The sequence below is a fragment of the Acomys russatus genome, chromosome 29 (genome assembly GCF_903995435.1).
Source record: "Acomys russatus chromosome 29, mAcoRus1.1, whole genome shotgun sequence".
NCBI lineage: Eukaryota > Metazoa > Chordata > Mammalia > Rodentia > Muridae > Acomys > Acomys russatus.
In genome coordinates this window covers 10,558,074-10,577,652 of record NC_067165.1, presented here as the reverse complement: position 1 = coordinate 10,577,652, position 19,579 = coordinate 10,558,074, and the positions used below count along the sequence as shown (strand labels likewise).

Genomic DNA, 19,579 nt, shown 5'->3' with positions numbered 1-19,579 from the left:
ATTCTACTACCATACCTTGTTTTGTAGTTCTTGAGGTCAAAAGCAAGGCTTCGTATATGCTAGACAAGCACTGTACAAATGAAGCTACATCCCCAGTCCAAGGCTGACTCCTCAATCCATTGTTTTCTCACAGCAAAGTTCGACATGAGGAACATGGGCCACAAGGGCATGACACGGTGTAGGTGACCAGCTTAGCAGTATTCAGGGCACATAGTGAGGACACAGCACATGTGAGCTGGAGGCAAAGTCTGTGAAAAGCCTCGAGGCGAGTCACTGGCGCAGAGCAGCCTGGGGTTGCGGTTTTAGAAGGTTACGTGTAGCACCTCTCTTGCTCAAGAGTTTCCAAGCGGCGACTCTGTACAGTGGTTCCTTAGAAAACCTTTGGTGATTTGTAGAACCTTGCTAGATTCTTCGAAGAGCAAGGATTCTGAAGTTTTGTGAATTCGTATTTGTTACATTTTACACATGTGAGGATGTTTGCTCTGGGGTGAGTTTATCTCATTTTTATCTCTGTACTTTACCCTCTTTGGCACTTGTTCCCAACTGAAAATCAAGGTTCCTCTTGGAGAAAGAAGGGGGACAGTGCTGCCACCTACAGACGGAGAAGTGATTAGACTGGTTTTGTGAAATGGTTCAAGATGAGGTTCAGTTCCCAATCTCAGTGTCTTCCTTAACTTTGTGTCACACATCCCCTCCTAAAAGAATCTGCTCGTTGCAATTCAGGATGCTAATGGTGCCAGTTCCATATAGGGACACCAGTATAACTCTGAGGCGGTCACACCACCTGCCAAATATACAGCTCGTGACGTTCGGTATCGGCCACTGATTGCTTCCTTCTGTATTACGTCACTTCTTCAACACTGGGTCTTGATTTGTGAAGGTTCTGTCCTCACTAAGTTATAAAGCTTTGGTTTGGCAGACCCCACGAGGATGGCATAATCCAAAGGGAGATTCCCAGAATAGCTCAGAAGGGGAACTTTTTCCTTGTGGATGAATGAACTCAGAGGACTTTGCTGAAGATTTGACTCTGGCTGGTTTCCAGAGAACAAAGCAGGCATGCTTTTAGGGTGAGCAATGCAATCTATTTAGTATGGGGAATCAAGGAGGAAAGGTCTGAGACCCTGCCCTTTATACCTCAGGGAGGAGTGGTGACTCACTGCCAACTCTACATGGGCTCAATATTGCAACAGCAACTGGACAACCTGCGGCTACAGAATGAGACAGGCAAGCATGTATATTGTCCTCAGGACGGCAAACCCAGTGAAGTGTTCTCCATTTACCTCCATAGGTAATTTACCTAGCGAGGCAATCAGAACTCTGAATGCAGAACTGCCCCAGTGTTCCCCAGGCAAGTTGAAAGCAGAGTCACAACTGGAACCCAGGCCACCCAACTCCTCACTGTAGGCTCTCTGAGAAAACTCTCACAGCCCATGACCTCCCAGAATAGGACATGGCTACCCAGGCACAGCTTCCCTTCCCTGAGGGGTATGGAGGTGAAGCTTAATCTTTAATGAATTGGCTTTTAGTTTAACTGCTCTTTTGGCAATGATTAATATCCGGTGACCTAGTCTGGCATGGGTGATCCTGACCAGGACTGACCCATGCATGGCCTGGTGGCCTGGGCCTGTGTGTAACTTGTTGAGGTTTGAGAAGGTGACAGGCAGCCTTGTACCATGACATATACTCAATCCTATATCTGTGGTTATGTCATTGGATTGTCACTCGTCAGAAGGAAAACATCCCAGATGACCCTGGTGAAAGCAGCCGGCACTGTAAGTCCTGTTGAGACTGGCCCCCTGAGCTGCTGATGTGACAGCTCTGGTGTCTAACAGTTCAAGGCATTACAGAGGTTGTGGCTTTTAACCAAAGGTCATCCACTGATGGATGGATCCACAGCACAACCAGAAAATATGTGTGCACAGGGCCAAGGCAGGGTCCAAATGGCAGGCTGTGTGGGGCTGGGGGCAGGGATTTAGATCTTAGTGCAGAGGCTAGCATTGGTAGCTGTCCGCTGTGGAGACTTAGGGAAACATCCCTGGTTAGTTTCTTAGACTCTCTGTGCTCCTCTGAGAAGGAAACGAGAATGAGTATGTAAAGTATGTGATCTTTACAGAAGAGTCAACTAGAGAGTGCTTCCCTGTATGCCGGTGCTATATCCTTCCATTCCCAATCTGGCCAGAGCAGACCCTTTGAAGGGAGGTAAGAGGAGGTCTCACAACTGCCTAATTGGCCACCACTGGAGCAGTGGGGACCCATGGCCAGGCTGGTCCTCTACCTTAGAATCATAGCATCTCTTCCTGAGTGTCAATACTGCAAACTGGCCAATGTGTTGATCTTGTCTCTCACAGTCTGCTTTGTGTCTCAGAAAAGACCTGGCAGCAGCTTCCTCCTCAGTCAATGCTTGTGTTTGTTAGCACTCTGACTTGGCATGGGGGTGACTAGCATTGCACTTCTTGTGATGTCTTGAGATACAGTGCTTGTACTCTTTATCTTAAGGTAGGTATATGACCAAAAGAAGCTATAGTGAGGTAGTGTTGTCCCTCTATGCTTCAGCTGTGCACTGTTCCCCTTCATGCCTCTGTCTTCATCTTCCTCCCCCCTTACCCAGAATGCCCTGTTCAGAAACCGTCTACAGAACAACTCATCACTCAGCTTAGAGACTGCTTCTCTAAATCTCAGGAACTGGAGACCCCTCAGTCTTGTCTCTCAGGTCTCAGCTTCATGCTCTGCATGTTGTCTCGTCACCTGCATAGCTCTTAAGTCCTTAGCCTGGGATCATTCTCTTTAGGTCACTGAGATTTAGGAGGACAGCAGTGACTTTTGTGACATCTCCTGTAAGGATAGGTTGATTTTGTGGGTCAGACAGCCTGGAGCAGGTGACCACGAACTCCCAGCGGAAGTTATGGTCGCTTCTCTGTTTTGGTTTTGCTTCTCTGTTTTGGTTTTTGCCTTTGTGGGCTTTTCATTTCAGACATTAATCTAGTTAATGCCCGCAATGTCATTTTGGCAAGCCAGCAATTTCCTTTTGCCCTTCATTAAACGAGCCCCACCCCCACACCCAATCTCTATAATAAAAGGCATGCAGGTGGGTAATTATAGAGGTGTGAAATAGGGGTGCTGGGTCACCGCCAACTGAGCATTCTGGAGCATCCGTTGGAGAGGCTTTTGGAGAATTACCCAGCCCCACTATTCAGTTCCAGTCAGGAAGTGGAATGTTAGAAAGGCTGAGGAGCTCACAAAAGCAATGCAAGTGGAAGGCAGAGCCAGACACTCGTCCAGGCTCCTAAATCTCAGCGGAGATCCTTTTCATTGTCTGGTGTCAACCTTATCCCCTTACAGGTATTCTGTTGAGTCTCACAGGAATGCCATCAGTCCTTGCGTCCTTCCTTCCTTCCTTCCTTCCATCCATCCATGAACCCATCCATCTGTCAGTCTATGTATTCACATATCTTATAGATGTGTATTGTCTACTACATACATACAAGGCACTGTGACTATAACAGTGACCAGAGCTGTGTCATCACAGAGCTACCATCTCAGACTACAGCATCACTTGCAATCTGATGGCAGCATGACACGAGGACACACGACTTCAGTGCTGAGTGTCAAATGCCGCAACCAGCATCTGCTGGGTCAAAGAGAATTCATTGAGGAAGGAATTCATCGTGATAATGAGCCTTCAAATTTTTTATTATTTTAGTGTGTGTGTGTGTGTGTGTGTGTGTGTGTGTATGTCAACCAAGTTACAGGAGTAGGTTTTTATACCCCATTGGTCCCTGGGATCAAACTCAGATTATTAGGCTTGGGGACAAGTGCCTTAACCCATGGATCATCTTGCTGGCTCTATAACGCAGTGGTTCTCAATCTTTCTAATGCTGTGACCCTTTAGTACAGTTCCTCATGTTGTGGTGACCCCAACCATAAAATTATCTTAACTGTAATTTCGCTACTGTCATGAATCATAATATAAATATCTGATAGGTGACCTCCAAAGGGGTCATGACCCACAGCTTGAGAACTGTTGTCATGATGAGTCTTGAAGAAGAGATAACAATTTTCAAAAGGCAGAGAAAACATTTAAGAGAATCTACAAGGATATTTCCCCAAAGCAGTGTTATTTCTGGGGGTTAGAGTTTATTAGACAGTTGAGAGGGAATCAGGGAGGAGAATTTTACTTCTCACTTGCTAACTTGGCTACTACTTGAGTTAGAATGTGAGTATTAGCATCTTGATAAGAAAAGACACTTGCATCTGAAAATAAATGCTGCAGGATATTTATGAGATAGTAAGTGCCTTGAGGTTGAGGTAATAAACCGAAGGGTGAGTATGAGCTGTGGAGGTCAGCTAGTGGTCATCTATGAAATGCTGGGCTGCAAGTTTGTTCTTGAAACCACTAAAGTGAGGCAAAGGTTGCATCCTCGGAGCCTAGCAATGCCAGCCCACCTTAGATGCTCAGACGCCCCCCACTTAGTTTTGAATGGAAAAGGAAGTCATATCTTCTGGAGTTAGCTAAGGTTAGCAACAGAAGGACTTTCTCCATATGTATTGGAAATAGGAGGGCATTCCACTATGGAAAAAAACTGTGATTTGGGAGAAGTTTATAAGAGAGGTTAGAATATTGTGACTTATTCTCAAATCAGAGGAAGGTGGAAGTAGTCCACATCCAGATTTGGCATCAGCTGACAACCATGGGGCACACTGCTTTTCCAATAAGAAAATCCCTAAGACAGACTTTTCCAGACCAGACAAAACTTTGGTGTCTTTTTGTGGTAAAAGTGACAAAATCAGGTCAGCACTACCTCTTGCCACCCAAATGCTGTCTGCCCCATTCTCTTTCCTCTTCAGCACAGGCTCAGCCTACACAGAGTTTCCTCAAGCAGAATTCTAACCATGTTGTTTCCTCACTTGACACCCTCAGGATAAATCCTAGCCCCTTGTTCCAACAGAGAACTGCTCTAGACTCATGTCCCATGGTATGCGTATTAGCATCCCCGACCCAGACTGTCCTCAGACTCCTGATCCTCTTGCCTATACCTACCAACTGCTGGGATTACAGTGTGGGCCAGTGTGTCTCATTTCAAATTCTGCTCTGCAGACAACTCAACAGCCCCAACCAGTTTTATGCCTTTACCCAGATGCCTCTTCCCTCCTCCTCCTCCTCCTCCTCCTCCTCCTCCTCACAGAACATGCCATCCCTGCAATCTCTATTTCCCATTGATCCAGTGAGCATCCATTTCTCCTGTTAAATTTCCAACCGGGGTTGTTAGCTTTTATCTGAAGCTTCTCCCATCTCTCCATTACTACCTGCACCCTTGGTTTTTAGTGGAATTGCTCATTCTTGCTTTGCTACTCTGTGCGCGCTATGCTCTGGTGTGTTCGATGCACCAACCTTATTGACTACTGTACCCTGACATGCTAATGAGCAGAGTTCGTGTGCCAATTTCCTCTGCTACATGACACTTTCCCTTTGCCATGACTAAATGTTCATGATGTCAGGACTATGGTTTACTATCCCTAACATCTGGGAAAGCAGCTGGAACATACTAATATGCATTCAGCATTCATTAAACATGTGTGTGAACAACAGAGCACTTCTATCATAATTTCTCTTGTAAAATACAAATCAAACCTCACCTCTTCCGTCTGTCACCCCAGGGAGGGTCTCAACACCCCTGAAAGAGGTGTGCTGCTGGGACGAGAAAAATGAGAATTCTGGAACACTCATCGTTCTCTACTTGAGCTGGCTTCTGTCCACTCTTGATATTATTTTCTTCACTTATTCAGTGAGGTTGTGAGTCCTCATGCTTTATCCCCATAAAAGCTTAATGACACTCAAAGGTGAGACTCCATTCACCAAATGTACAAAATCCAGGGGCGATCAATGTGTTGACTAGATGGGCACGGCGGTCAGCTAGGAACCCATGCATATGTCTTGGGGTTTCCACTCCTATCAGCCATCACCAGAGACAACTTCTCTCCCAGATCACTCATGCACTAGGGCTCAGGGATTGTTAATTATTAGAATGCAGCCCACCTGGGGCGCCTCAGCTGAAAGCAAACTAGGAGTATAAAGTCGAATCGATGCCCTGCGCCTGGCGTCAGGGCTTCTTCGGCTCCCTCTCCTGGAGATGGATCATTAATCCAGACACTTAGACTTGGAACACTGGGCCCAGGAAGTCCTGAAACATTCCTGACCACCCACGGCTCAGCTCATCAGCCCCAGCAGGCAGCCAGCCTTGCTGCTGAGTCGCAGGATTTTACAATCTCAAAGTGAGATGAGACTGAGCAGCTGCTCCGGACTCCCACCCAGGCCAGCAAGCCAGGCTCAGCATCTCCAGCCCATGCTGGCCCAAAGCTCAGGACCTGAACAGGCATTCCTGAGGATCAGCCCTGGGCCCAGAAGGAACAGTCACAAGACTCTTGACCCAACCTTTCTTTACCTTATCCCACTCACAGGACTGATATTCAGAAAGAAGATCAATTTAAGCTTTATGCCTGATACATATGGGCAGTTACTATTATCAAGAATAATACTGTAAGTTATAAAGTGGCCATATGAATTTCTTCATGCTTAGAGACTACATTGACTTATAAGATGTTGTTTTTCTAGCTGATTTAAAAAAAAGTGATGCCTGTGCTTTAAATATAAAACATCTTTCCTTTCCCCTAACACCCTTCAGCTTTCTTCCTGTATCATGTCAGTTTCCCCACCTACCAGCTGCTTCACAGACAAAGCAAAAAACAAAAACCAACAACAACTACAACAACAAAACCCCCCACTCTTTCACAGCCTTTTAGTTTGGGTCATCTTCTGTGGAGACCCTCTCTCCTTCCTCTGGCTTCTTCCCAGCTTCCTTCCTTCCTTCCTTCCTTCCTTCCTTTCTTTTTTGGTGGTTTTTTAAAAATTTAAATAATTTATTCAGATTACATCTTGATTGTTATCCCCTCACTTGTATCTTTCCATTCCCCCCTCCCTCCCTCTTTCAACCTATTCCCCTCCCCTAGGCCTGGGTCAGAAGAGGACCTCCTCTCCCACCATATGATCACAGCCTGTCAGGTCTCATCCTGGTAGCCTGGTTCTCCTTCCTCTGAGTGCCACTAGGCCTCCCCTCCAAGGGGAGCACAAGAGGTCTCTTCCCAGCTCTCAAGGGCCTATTTCTGCATACTCTCTCTGGGAATCGCCAGGCTTCCCTGTAAGAAACCTCAGCTGGGGTGGATTGTGCTTCTTTGAGTCCTACTCAACCATTGCAGCACACTGTTTGGGTTTTATTTATTTTTCTTCTTTTATGAATAAAGAGTTTTAACATGCAACTTCCTTGGGGGTGACTGACATTCTAATTGTGGCTAATCTTAATAATAGCCAGTAGCAGTCATTTGCTCCTTGAATTTTCCCCCCTTTTAAGCAGCTGAGTACCTGAAAAGTGACTATAGAATTAAAGTGATCTGAATATGACTTTATATTAAACCAATTCAGGGCTGTGACCTTAGAGGTTATTTTGTGTTTCTCAGTCTATTTCCTTGTTGGAACAAAAGAGAACTGAACACAGCTGACCTATCAGTGCCCTGGACAGGATTCTAGAGACAATGATATTAACTAGCGCACTGTGTTTATTATCTGGTCTCTCAGAATGTATGAGTACTGCTCTGTCTTACCCTGACTTTCTGTGTCTTTGACTTTAAAATAACAGGGCCCTATATCAGAATGTCTCAAGATGTGATCCTGGACCGTATGGCTTTACTGCAGAGCATGACTCTCAAGGTGGGGGCCTATAGTATAAACTCAGTCCTTTTAAAATTTTAAACCCTGTCTGGTTTTATGGGCTCTTTGGCTCTGCTATCCTACAATGAAATGTCACAATTCCATGAACGAGGCAGTGACTAGGAGAAAGTAATAGGGCTGGGCAGGGTGTAAGAGGCTGGAAGCAGGTCTTGTTCGGAGCTACCATGTGGGGACCTTTGGTTCCTGGGGGAGGTGGAGCTTGTCTTCTTAGCAGACTGTCTTACTGATTCCTTGCACAATAGTTAGCGTCGAATAGATGTGAGTTGTTTATTCATTGAGTGGCTCAAAGGAATGTTCTTAGAATAGTTTGTCACATGAAGTATGTTGGGATGATATCCACTATGGGGAAGGCGTGTCCATAATTTATTGAGGAAACAGTAATTGGATGCACTTATCCAGTATAGGTTACCAGATTTTTATTTCTTAATGGTTACCAAATTATACCTTTAAATGGAAACTTCCCAGAGGAGTACAGTTCTGAAGGGGTAGGAAGGCTGGGAGTGCTTCCTGCTCAGAAAAACCAGGGCTGGATGGCACGAAACATCTCTGAGAAGCTGTCAGGAATCCATGAGTTCAGAAAATGGTTGTAAGAAGCCTTTTCCTGTGTCTGTAACCCATCATTGGTACTTCAGCGACCTGCGTGGCAAGGTTGTTCGCAGGGAAGGGGGATCTGTGGAGGATAGAACTCCTTCAAGAAAGGGGTATAAAGTGACTACAGATAAGGACGGAACTCCGTGGCTGAGAAGCCTGGTGGGCAGAGAGGGAAGAAGAAGCAGAGGAAGTAGTTCAGAAATAAGACAAGCATTGTAGGCTACCTGCAGCTGCCTTATGGTGACATCTCGGGGCATAGAATAGGCCTCAGGGTGGCTTGAAGGACAAGCCACAGGGCATTTCATTGTGGCTCCATATCAAGCTTTGCTTTCTTAGGGGATACACAAATTAACATTGCTTCAACTCACCCCCACCCCCCACTTCTAGTTTACTCTTTTATTTTAAGCTCAGATCTTCTGCTCCCAGATGGAGTTCTCCCATCTGGTTACAGAAACTGAATCAGTGGAAAGAAAAATCCTAGGATGGTGGAATTCCAGGAACGTTTTCAGGATGCCAAGAAAAATAGCTCCGTGATGAACCAACGGCATCATGATGGTGGATCTGGAGAATACATTTGATTCTGTCTAAGTTGCAATCTCGTAGTATCACAAAGTTCTTGGGGTTGTTTGGCCTATGCCTTGATGGCACAAACCCAGAAACTCAGACCCTGGGAGGGCAGCCCTAGCTGGTAGCAAAGACGGGCCTTGGAACTAAGTGCTGTAGACACATACCCGGTTCTGATCAGATGCCAGAACTTTCTGCCCAGCTTTTCTCTGAGTTGTCTGACATGTAACTTTGCCTTATCAGCAGGAAGAAAGGATGACAGTGGGCAGTCTTCCTGGCCAAGCATCCATCAGGACCCACATAAATATTTTCTCAGTGTCTGTGTGGCCAGAATCTGCTGGCTGGCTTCCATGGGACAGTAAATAATTCAGATTGGTTGCTTCCTGACCACTTTCTTGGGTGTGTTTTCTGACGACTGTGTTTTTTGGAGTGGACTTTGGGGAAACCTTGATGAGGACAGTGAGCCAAGCCCTTACTGGACTCTGATGATGGCACTTTGTGGTCAGGGTGGACGTACCCATGGGTCTTGATTTCTATGCACTTGGGGCAGAAGATGGCTTTTATTTAGTCTGAAAGACCTTTCAAGTGGGGCCAAGAATGAGCTTCAGGCATTAGGGTGGGGTGAGGTTAGAGATTCTGGGACCAAAGAGTCAGAATTCAGCTCATGTGGTAAATTGGGTAAGTTTGACCAAAGGCATGCTGGGGTTTTGGCAGATAAGCCAGTGGGGAAAGGAGAGATAATACTGGAGCCAGTATGGTCTTGGATTATTGAAGTGACCACCAGCTTTTGGAGTTCTGAGTTTATGAGAGAATGGGTTCACACACCATATTTATTCTTGAGAGTTACCCAAGGCTTCCGAGGGGATGGCAGTGAGGACCTTGGGGATCTAGATGGTGTTTCTGGAAGTCGAGCTCTTGGTGTCTTGCCTGGTTTATAGTAGGACTTCAATTGACAGTGGGAAGAAATGAGAATGGAGAGCAAGAAAGTGTGGAATGTAAAGAAAAAAATGTCAAGGCCAGAGTTTTAGTGCAATTGAACCTTCCAAGGGTGGTGGGAAAACCAATCAAATGCTAGGTCTTATTTTCTGGTCGGAGGGCTTTTAATTTTCTGTCTCAGACACTGTAGTTTCTGGATTCTGCAGAGGCCTGAGTATGCAGTGGGAAATGCTTTAGAACCTGTATTAGGTTGACCTTGAAGAAAAAGCACAGGTCCTTGATAGGTGTGAGGGTGCAGAATTCTGGATGGTTCCAACCGGGAGAACCTGCACTCACCAGGTCTTGCCTGAATCTCACAATGGGAAGATTTGAGTCATGTGTCTTGTCTTGCCTTTAGCTCTATGTGTCTGCTTAGTAGAATTTAGTTACTCCATTCTTGGAGTGATTAAGGAATAAGATTAATGAGTTCAAATATTACACACACACACACACACACACACACACACACACACACACACACACACACACACGTTGTTGATGATAGGATCGAGGTCCTTTAACCTCCAGCAAGGATTTGTCACTCAGACATTTTCTCAAAATTTTTTTTTCTATTAGTTGCACAATAGAGTGAGTTTCATTATGCCATTTTGATACATGTATATGAGGCACTTTAATGGGGTGAATTTATTGTCTCATTACCCATAATTGTCCTTCCTTCTCACTGCATTGCTTCTTATTCCATAATATTCTTGCTGCTGTCACATTTTACCCTCTCATTCAACGTATGAAGGAAGTTGTGTGGTGCTTGTGTTAATTGCTTTTGTATCGCTGTGACAAAACACACAACAAGAGCACCTTTAGGATTTGTTTTGGTTCACAGCTTGAGGGTACAGCCCATGGCAACAGTCCGTGGCAACAGGGGATTGAGGTAGCTGGTCACACTGCGTCCATAATTAGAAAGTGGAGATTGATGAATGGTGGTATTCAACTGGCTTCCTTATTTTTGCTTTTTTATTCAGTCAAGAACCCCATCTCATGAGATGCTCCTGCCTGCATTTCAGGTGGGTTTTCCTCCTCCTCCTCACATAAAGTTCTCAGGAAACACCATCACAGACATACCCAGATTTGTGTCTTGTAGGTGATTTTATCTTAAGAAAAGTTCACAGTGAAGATTAACCATCACAAGTCCGCTCCACGCCATGTTGAAATTCAAACACACCAGTTTTAAATCATGATATTTCACCCCTAAGTCCCATGGCCACCTTATCAGGCAAAATGCTCCTTAGTTAATAGCTAAGAGTTCCCAAGAATCCTAACAGTTCTAACATTATTCAAAAGCCCCAAGTCAAAAGTCTTTTCTGAAACTAAAGGTAATCTAACTGCCAGAGCCTGTAAGTTAGAAAACAAGCCATGTGCTTACAATATACAAGGGCAAAAAGTCAAGATTCTTATTCTGAAAGAGAATGGGAAAGACTGAACCAAATGGTAAATCATAAAGTTTTCATCTGGCATCTGGGACTTGTGGCATCATTGGGCTCCAGTGGATTTCAGTAGCCTCACCTCTGCAGCTCTACTGGAGCTTCTCTCCTGGGATAGCTCTACTTGGTACATGTAGCTTTCCTTGGTGGATGTCCCAGCATTGCCAACATCTTGCAGTCTTCATTGTGACTTCGGCTTCACCTTTACAACTTTATGCAATGGCCTCTCTGGGCCTTCCTGCAGGAAATTCTGACTCTTCCACAGATCCTCTGAGCTGAGCAGTGTTCTAGAAGCTTGGTGCAAGCCCCCAAGACTCTACAATGCTGCATTTTGCATGCATAAAGAACCATGTGGACAGTGTTGCCCGTCTTTTGCCAGCTCAAGGTGCCACCTAGCTTCTGTCTGGCACAGCAACAGCGACTCTGTGTGCCCTGGTGACTGACTCTGGGAGTACACGTCCCTGCAGTTTGTTTTCAAGCAGGAGACCTCTCTAGCTTCATTCTTAGTTTAGGCTCTCTTTGTAAGTGAATTTGCATTTTCAAAAGCTTGAGCTTTTGTTGCTTGGTGTCTTGTCTTCAGGACATCATTTCTGTTGTCTGAGTGAAGAATTCCAGGTTTCTCTGTAATGGTGTCAGCCAATGTCTTTATAATTCTCTGTACTCACCTTGCATGTAAACTTTAAATTTGCTCACACAGCTTTTCTTACCAAATTGCATCTCCCTGTGCAATTCTGATCTCTTTCATTATAAAAAGCCTTAAGCAACAACTATGCAAAAGCCTGGACATTATGCTATCTTTAAATTTCCTCCACCAAGCGACTTAGTCCATTGCTGGTTTTGTTTTGTTTTTTAGTTCAACCTCACCCTGATTTTGGGGGGTATAGACAGAATGCAACCAGATTTTTATCAGGATGTAGTGTTAATGGACTCTAGCCCAATTCTTAATAGGACCCCTTTTCCTTCTGAAACTTCAACCCAGTCTCCTTTGTCTGCATTTCTGTCAACCTTCTGATGTTTTAAACTCCCATCAAAAGAGGCCATTATGTTCGACTTACCATGTCCCAGGGATATCTTAGACCACAGCTCCAAACTCTTCAGCACTCATCCTACAAAATAATTCAGGTGGCTTTGAAAACAACATAATCAGATCTCTCCAAACAACAACCCCACTCCAGTGTCAGTTTATAATAATAGTTTAAAAATACTTGTTTGGTTGTTTACATATTTATTTATTTGCTACTGTGAAAAAAAAAAAAAAACCTCTACAAAGCTATTCCAGCAAAGCAGGAGCTTGAGGTAGCTGGACACTTTGTATCTGCAAACAGGAAACAGTGAGAGGTGAATGTTGGATATTGGTACTCTTCTGGTTGGTTTTCTTTCCTTTTATTTCTTCTTCTTCTTCTTCTTCTTCTTCTTCTTCTTCTTCTTCTTCTTCTTCTTCTTCTTCTTCTTCTTCTTCTTCTTCTTTTTTTTATCTTTTATTCATTCTAGAACCCCAGATGGTGTGATAGTTCTGCTCATGTTCAAGCTAAGTCTTTCTTCCTCAGTTAAACCTCTTTGGATATGCCCTCACAGCCGAGTCTTGAGATGGTATATCTTCCAGATGATTCTAAGTAAAGTCAAATCGACAATAAAGGTTAAGGCTCTGAAGCCTCTCTGGGTCTAGCTTGTTTTGATCACCAAGAAAAGGGAGCTATCTGAAGATGAAACTTTTTTGGACCAGATAATAATCTAAGCCTTGTGTACCATCAAGCCACAGGAGTTCTTAAATTTCCTTTATTCTGAATTGTATTGCAACGAGTTATTTTTCCCGATTTTGGAAGGAAATGCAGACTTGTTGAAAGATTATGGGCATTAGAATGGTCTGAGTTGAACCAGTTAGGGATCCTTGATCAAATTTGCCAGCATTTCTAAATCTCATCTTCTTCTGAAAAATCGAGCATTGACCACTGAAAGGCTAAATGTGGATGGAGTTCTAAGCAGTCAAGGGGACAAAACCAGGATGCTTATTAACATAATGCTCTGTTTGAAGCCAATGTAGTGTAAACCTTAGCTCTACCAGCCAGGCTGTGTGCACTAGTTATCTCGTACAATGAGCCTCAGTTGTCTCACCAAGAATCTGGGGAAATAATATCTACTTTTCAGTGTTGTTGTGAGATGTCTTTTAGATGCTTCTAAAAATATCTGGCTTGCATTTACTTCTAGGTTTAGAGTAAACTAAATCATTGTATAAAATGTTAAAAATTTGTGAGTTCAGTCTCCACATTCTGATGGGTACAAGGCTCAGGTGATAGGCTAGACACATGCTTTACTCCTTCCTTTCTTTACTGTCCCCTAAGTCAACTAATCCTTTCTCAGGTATGAACTGTTGCACCTGCTACATCACAGATTCCTGTAGTGTTTCTTGTCCCAGCTGATTTTCTCTTCAAAGGAAAGACTTACATAAAATAGAGGGCCACAGTTCTGCTTGTCTGCTCAAATACACCTGAACACAGCATTCTACTGGTCAGGCCAGTCTCTTCGTTCTGTGTTCCAGACTCTTCCCTATAGTTCTGTAATAGAAATTTGCAGTTCATTATCTTCATTAGGGAAGATCCCTGGGGCTCAGAAACAGCTGGTATATACCTTATTCTGGCTTTCATCTGTTTGTCGGCTTGTCGTAATGGACCTTTTTCTGGAAACCAGGGATCCAGATCTGGGACATTGGAGAATGAATGAGACTGATATCCCAGGGAGTTTTATGGTTTTTAAGATGATGTCTCCTGTAAAATTCCCATTAGACTGAGTCCCCTAGGCATCAGTATTAAGAGGTGTGGCCTTTGGAAGGTGATTAAGAAATGAGGGTCTGTCTTCATGAATGGTATTAGTGTCTTTATAAGAGGACATATCTGCCTTTCTGCTTTCATGCGAGGATTCAACATGGTGCCATCTTGGAAGCAGAGAATGGCTCTCACTAGACTTCAGAGTTGGTGCCTTGACATGGAACTCTATCCTCTATAACTGCAAGGAAACAATTTCTCTTCATAATATGTTACTCAGTTTGTGGTACTTTGTTTTGAGCACTGCATATATTTAAGCCAGAGCCATTTAGCTCGGAGGCATTGTAACCATGGGTTCTTTTACTCTTCTCTTACCCCACACGCACAGAAGCACTCAGACACCCAGTGACTCGCATGCAGTCTCTAGCACATATACATATGTCTTCATACACCGGAGCATGCATTTTAACAAGCACATTCCTATGTATACATATAGATACTTCTCTAGGCACTTTCAGATCTCCGTCTTTCCACAAATACCCTTGCATATAGGCAAACTCTAGTCTTCCTTGTTCTCCAACGGAAACCCAGCACTTGGAAAGCAAAGAACATCCTCAACACCCTTCTGCAGAGTGAGGGATAAATGTGCTCCTTCCCCTTCTGTTAGTGCATACCCATCTATACAAGTCTCAGATGTACACACTCCACAGATAGGTACATGCCGACAGACATTAGACACACTCCGTACTCTCATTCCCACTGCATTTCAGATGTCCTCAGAGTCCCTTAAGGGAGCTAAGGGAAGTCCTTTGCTGAATGGCATCTTGAAGGGTCCCTTGTGGTCAGAGTTGGCCTCCAAGGATAGCCAAGGATCTTGGACCAGTTGCAGGGTTAGCTTTACAGTCTTACGTTTAGACCGCCCTTTTTCAAAGTCAACTCACCTTACCAGAGGATCTCCCACTTGAGTCTGTGATCAGTGGTTACTTTCTCTATGTTCTGCCCAGAAAGCAAAGACCTGGATAGTTTAGGCTATCTACCTGATGTCAGAAAGCCAAAGAGCCAGGAATTATCCATCCAGAACCCACAGCTCCCTTTCTGTACTCTGCTCATGATCTCTAAGTGACTGTTTTAAGAGAGTTATTTATTCCTTAGAGTTTTTTCCTCTCCCTAATTTATTTCTTTATCTTATTGTTTTTATCCCATTTCCGCCTACAAAGAGTAGGGTTTCAACAGGGAGTATGGGAGGCCAAGTTCACTGTCAGGAGGAAAATGTAAAAGTAACTTTTCCTTGTAAACCCAGGCAAGATTGCTGCCAAATGAAATGGGAACTTACCACATGTGCACACACCCACCTTCACAAAGAACCAACTGAACTAGCAAAGAGGGGCAGTTAATAAAGTTAATATCTGCTTCAGAGAGCAGAGAAAGGCCCCTCTGTCCATGTAATCTGCCACTGCTTTATGGTTCCCAAAGCGGTGTCACTTTTGGTTGATTTGGAAGGAGCTGGTTATGTTGTCTTGGCTTTGGGATGGCTGGTGAGCATGTGGGTAAGTAAAAGTCAGCTCTTTTCCACAAAACTGGTACTTTCAGAAGGTTGGGGACATCTTTAGCATTTTGAGGACACATCTGGGACCACCCCCTTTCCTTGACTCCAGCCTATGTTAGAAAGATAGTAAGTAGCATGATAAGACCATTGACTTTGGAATCAGACTGACTGTATTGAATCCCAACTCTGCCCCCAGACTATATGACTATAGGCAAGCCATTTAACCTCATGATCTCAATGTTTTCATCTCATCCTACCTTGGAAAGTTTAGTTATTGTTAGAACTATAAATAGTATATACATGGGGACTGACACATAGTGGAAGATTAAGAAATAATAGATATTTCATATTAGTTAATTTACTACTGGTTTCCTCTCTGTCTTAGTGAAGGAAGAGGCTGTGTGGGGTAAATAAAATGGGTAGGGAGAGAGAAAGAAGGGAACTTGTTTTCTGTCTGGATCATTCTCTTTCCTTTTCCTCTTTCTTCTTCCATGTCCCAACCAACACTTTTTTTTTTTTTTTTTTTTTTTTAATTTTGGAAACTCTTGCTCCTCAATAGGTCTATACTACTCACCTGGATGTATCTAAGCGGGTTTCCAGTCCTGAAGATTGTGTGGACCAAAATTTAAAACCAAGTTTATTCTTATCGCTGCCAATTGTTGGGTGCATAGGTCAAACATATTAGCTGCTCAAAGATATTTTAGCTGTTCGGCTTTGTTGACTGATGGTCATTCAGACTCAGAGAAAGAATGGAAGCTAGTTTGGTGTACTCAAGGCCAGCTGGGTGCAAAGGATGATGGCATTTCATGTAACTGTCCTTCCACCTGTTATTCTGCCCAATTGCCTTTTGCTCTCTTTCACAAAACTGGGACTTATTTCACAACCCCTCCATTTCCTCTTGGGCAACAAAGTTATCCACTCATTTTATATCATAAAAAAATTCTACTCAATATGCAGCACATTTCCTTTAGAATGCTATGATTACTGTTTGTTCTAATTTGTTTTCTTTTTTCTTTCTTTCTTTTTTTTTTAATATATATTTTAAGATAGCCTTAGTTAACCTGGGGCAAGGCAGATATCAATCTTCTAAATTGCCTCCCATGGGATCCCTGTCTCAATCCCATGCCATCTGCTTCTAATAACTTCTATCAAGCTACCTCCCATCCATAATCCCACATACTTGCTCATGTTCATCTGGGCTGGATTCTCCATCCACGCTGTGAGCCATGTGCTTCTCCTCCAGCTAACCCATGGTGGCCTTCCTCTCTTCACTTCAGGTCTCCTTCTCCTGGTGGTGATCCTTCTTCTTCCCAGAATTCCTCTCTCACCTAGCCCCACCTATCTCCTCTGCCCTGCCCAGGTGAGATGGCTTTTTATTAAGCAAAAGGTTGGTCACAGAGACAGTAAGCACTAATTAGCATCAAAATACATCAGACCATCCCCCACTATCTCCCCTTTCCTGTCTAAATTTACAGCCCTCAGCTATTGTATCTGTTTATTTTTGTGGTGCTGGGGATTGAACACCCCTGCTTATATATGCTAGGCAAGTGATCTTCCAAAGAGTTATCTCCAGATGAATCACTTTTATAATTAGTACATTCATTCATGGGGTGGAGCCCTCATGGCCTAATCATTTAATTATGATTTTTCTTTCTTCTTGAGAATTTCATACACATATACAATGAAATATGATAATATCAAAATTCATTTTCTCTTCTATCTCACCTAGCGCTTCCCTAATGTGTTTCCTCTTCAAACTTTATGTCATTTGTTTTTGATAACCCACTAGGTTCCCATATAGCTGCCCATATGAGCATTAGTGTGGGGCCATACACGTACATGCCAGAACTTTTGCTGGCTTGATCTTCTGTCTTGTGCAGGTAACCACAGCAATTGTGTGCTCATGGGTGCCATGACCCTGTAACGTTCAGAAGACACCGAGTTACAGTACTTCTCCCCATCTTTTGGCTCTCAAATGTTATCCATCTCCTCGTTCTTGATGTTCTCTGCGTTTTGGCAGGAAGTGAGCTGACCACTCTGTCTCGTATCCTCAGCACTCTGGCTAACACACATGTCTGCAATGACTGCTTTCCAACGCAGAGAGGAGCTTCTCTATTCACACTGGAGTGCAGAGTAGGCCTATGGGTACAAACGCACATATCTAGGAGGGATTTTTGACAACAAAACCCTTTAGCGAAATAACAACAGCAGGTTCTACTGTAGTACTGATGGCACCTCCAGTCATGGGCTTTGAACCAGGATTACTAGACAAGACATAACATTCTATACGATGAAGCAGGTCTCAAACTCTATTAGAGAGTGTTTAACCTGTAATAGGCATGGCACTATTGTACCAGTGGGTATGTCTTGTTTGACAGGTAGGTTTTGTGGCATTCAGGGACCATCTCTGGATAAGACTATTGATGTCTTTTCTCTCCCACTAGCTTGTATAGCACCTTCTGGAACTATGAAAACTAGATAATAATGGGATGTTTCCCAGTTGGTTTGAGATTGATGTTTATATGTCCTGCAGCCAAAAATGTGTGGTGTCTTGAGCAATAAGGTCTAACCATGTAGTTATGGTAGGTGACCAAGGTCAATGACAGCAGTCTGTGTTGTTTTGGAACCTTCGGGGCTTTTTTGATTAACCACTCAGGAACTATCCCACACATTGCCCTGTGATTTTTATTTACCAGTCCATGTTCTGGGAGCAGAATTGTCCACTCACGTAGGGAAAATTCAGGTCAAACTCTTTGAAAAGCTGTATTTTGAAAATAGCCTACCAAGAAGTGGGTTTCCACAATACTATTTTGCACATATTTAGCTTTGGTTAACCCACCTACTCTACCCTCCTGTACCTGAACTCCCTTCCCCCATTCACACTTAACCCTTTAGCCTCTAGTATTTCATCCCCTTTAACATCATGTATGTTTTACTATTCCTCCAATTATACTTTTAGTTGGAATGTGACTGCTTTCCAACGCAGAGAGAAGCTTCTCTATTCACACTGGAGTGCAGAGTAGGCCTATGGGTACAAACACACATATCTAGGAGGGATTTTTGACAACAGGACCCTTTAGCGAAATAACAATAGCAGGTTCTACTCGAGTACTGATGGCACCTCCAGTCATGGGCTTTGGACCAGGATTACTAGACAAGACATAAAATTCCATACGATGGAAGTTCTCATATAGGTTTTCAAATACCCTTCCTTTGGGTTAGCCCTATCTTATACCTCCTGATTATCCCCCAAATTACTGCACCCCTCCCCACTTAAGGTTTTTCCTGCCCAGTATTCCATTCTCTGATTTGGCTTTGATATAATCTGCTATCTGCCTCTTAACTATCCTTTAAATTTTTTCGGGGGTGGGGGGGACTTAGGCTCCATTGTGCAATGATGTTGAGGTGCAAAGGAAATGTCTAGCCTGTGTATTGAGGAGACACAATCAAATCAAATAACACTACCTTCTGCAATAATCACAATAGTAAACTCCAGAACTCATTTGGATGCAGTGGTTTTCCTTGCTACTTGCCTGCACCCAGAACTGCCACTGGTCAGTGTCCTGTGGTGAGAAGAGGGGTTAGTTTTTTCTTGTTCTCCTAGAACATCTCTTTATATATTTTTGAACCACTGTGGATTCAAAGCAAAACAAATCTTTGCATTGGCAGAGGTAGTAGGAGAAGGAAAGGGAGGTAGGTGGTCAGGAGAGCACTTATAAATCAGTGTGTACTTTGTAGAGCCAAGGTCTGTCTGTGCCTGGCAGGCATTAACTCTTACTTGTTCTTTCCTAGGGTGTTTTGCTATTTTGAAGCACTGTACCCCCAGCCCATGCAGGGCCTCTCCTGATGCGGGCAAACATCATTCTACTTGCTGAGTGTTTCAGACTCCTTTCTAGCTGCTAGGCACCTCTTAGCACCAACAGCC

The 19,579-nt window shown here is 43.8% G+C and overlaps 1 protein-coding gene across 1 annotated transcript in view; it reads left to right on the top strand.

Annotated features, from left to right (window-relative positions):
• The first annotated feature begins 1,574 nt into the window (after nucleotides 1–1,574).
• Nucleotides 1,575–19,579, top strand: part of LOC127211316 (selection and upkeep of intraepithelial T-cells protein 10-like) — a 101,036-nt gene continuing 83,031 nt past the window's right edge. The window contains exon 1 of the mRNA XM_051171136.1: nucleotides 1,575–1,772. The gene's annotated coding sequence lies outside the window, so the exon portion shown is untranslated. The remainder of the gene's footprint in view (nucleotides 1,773–19,579) is intronic.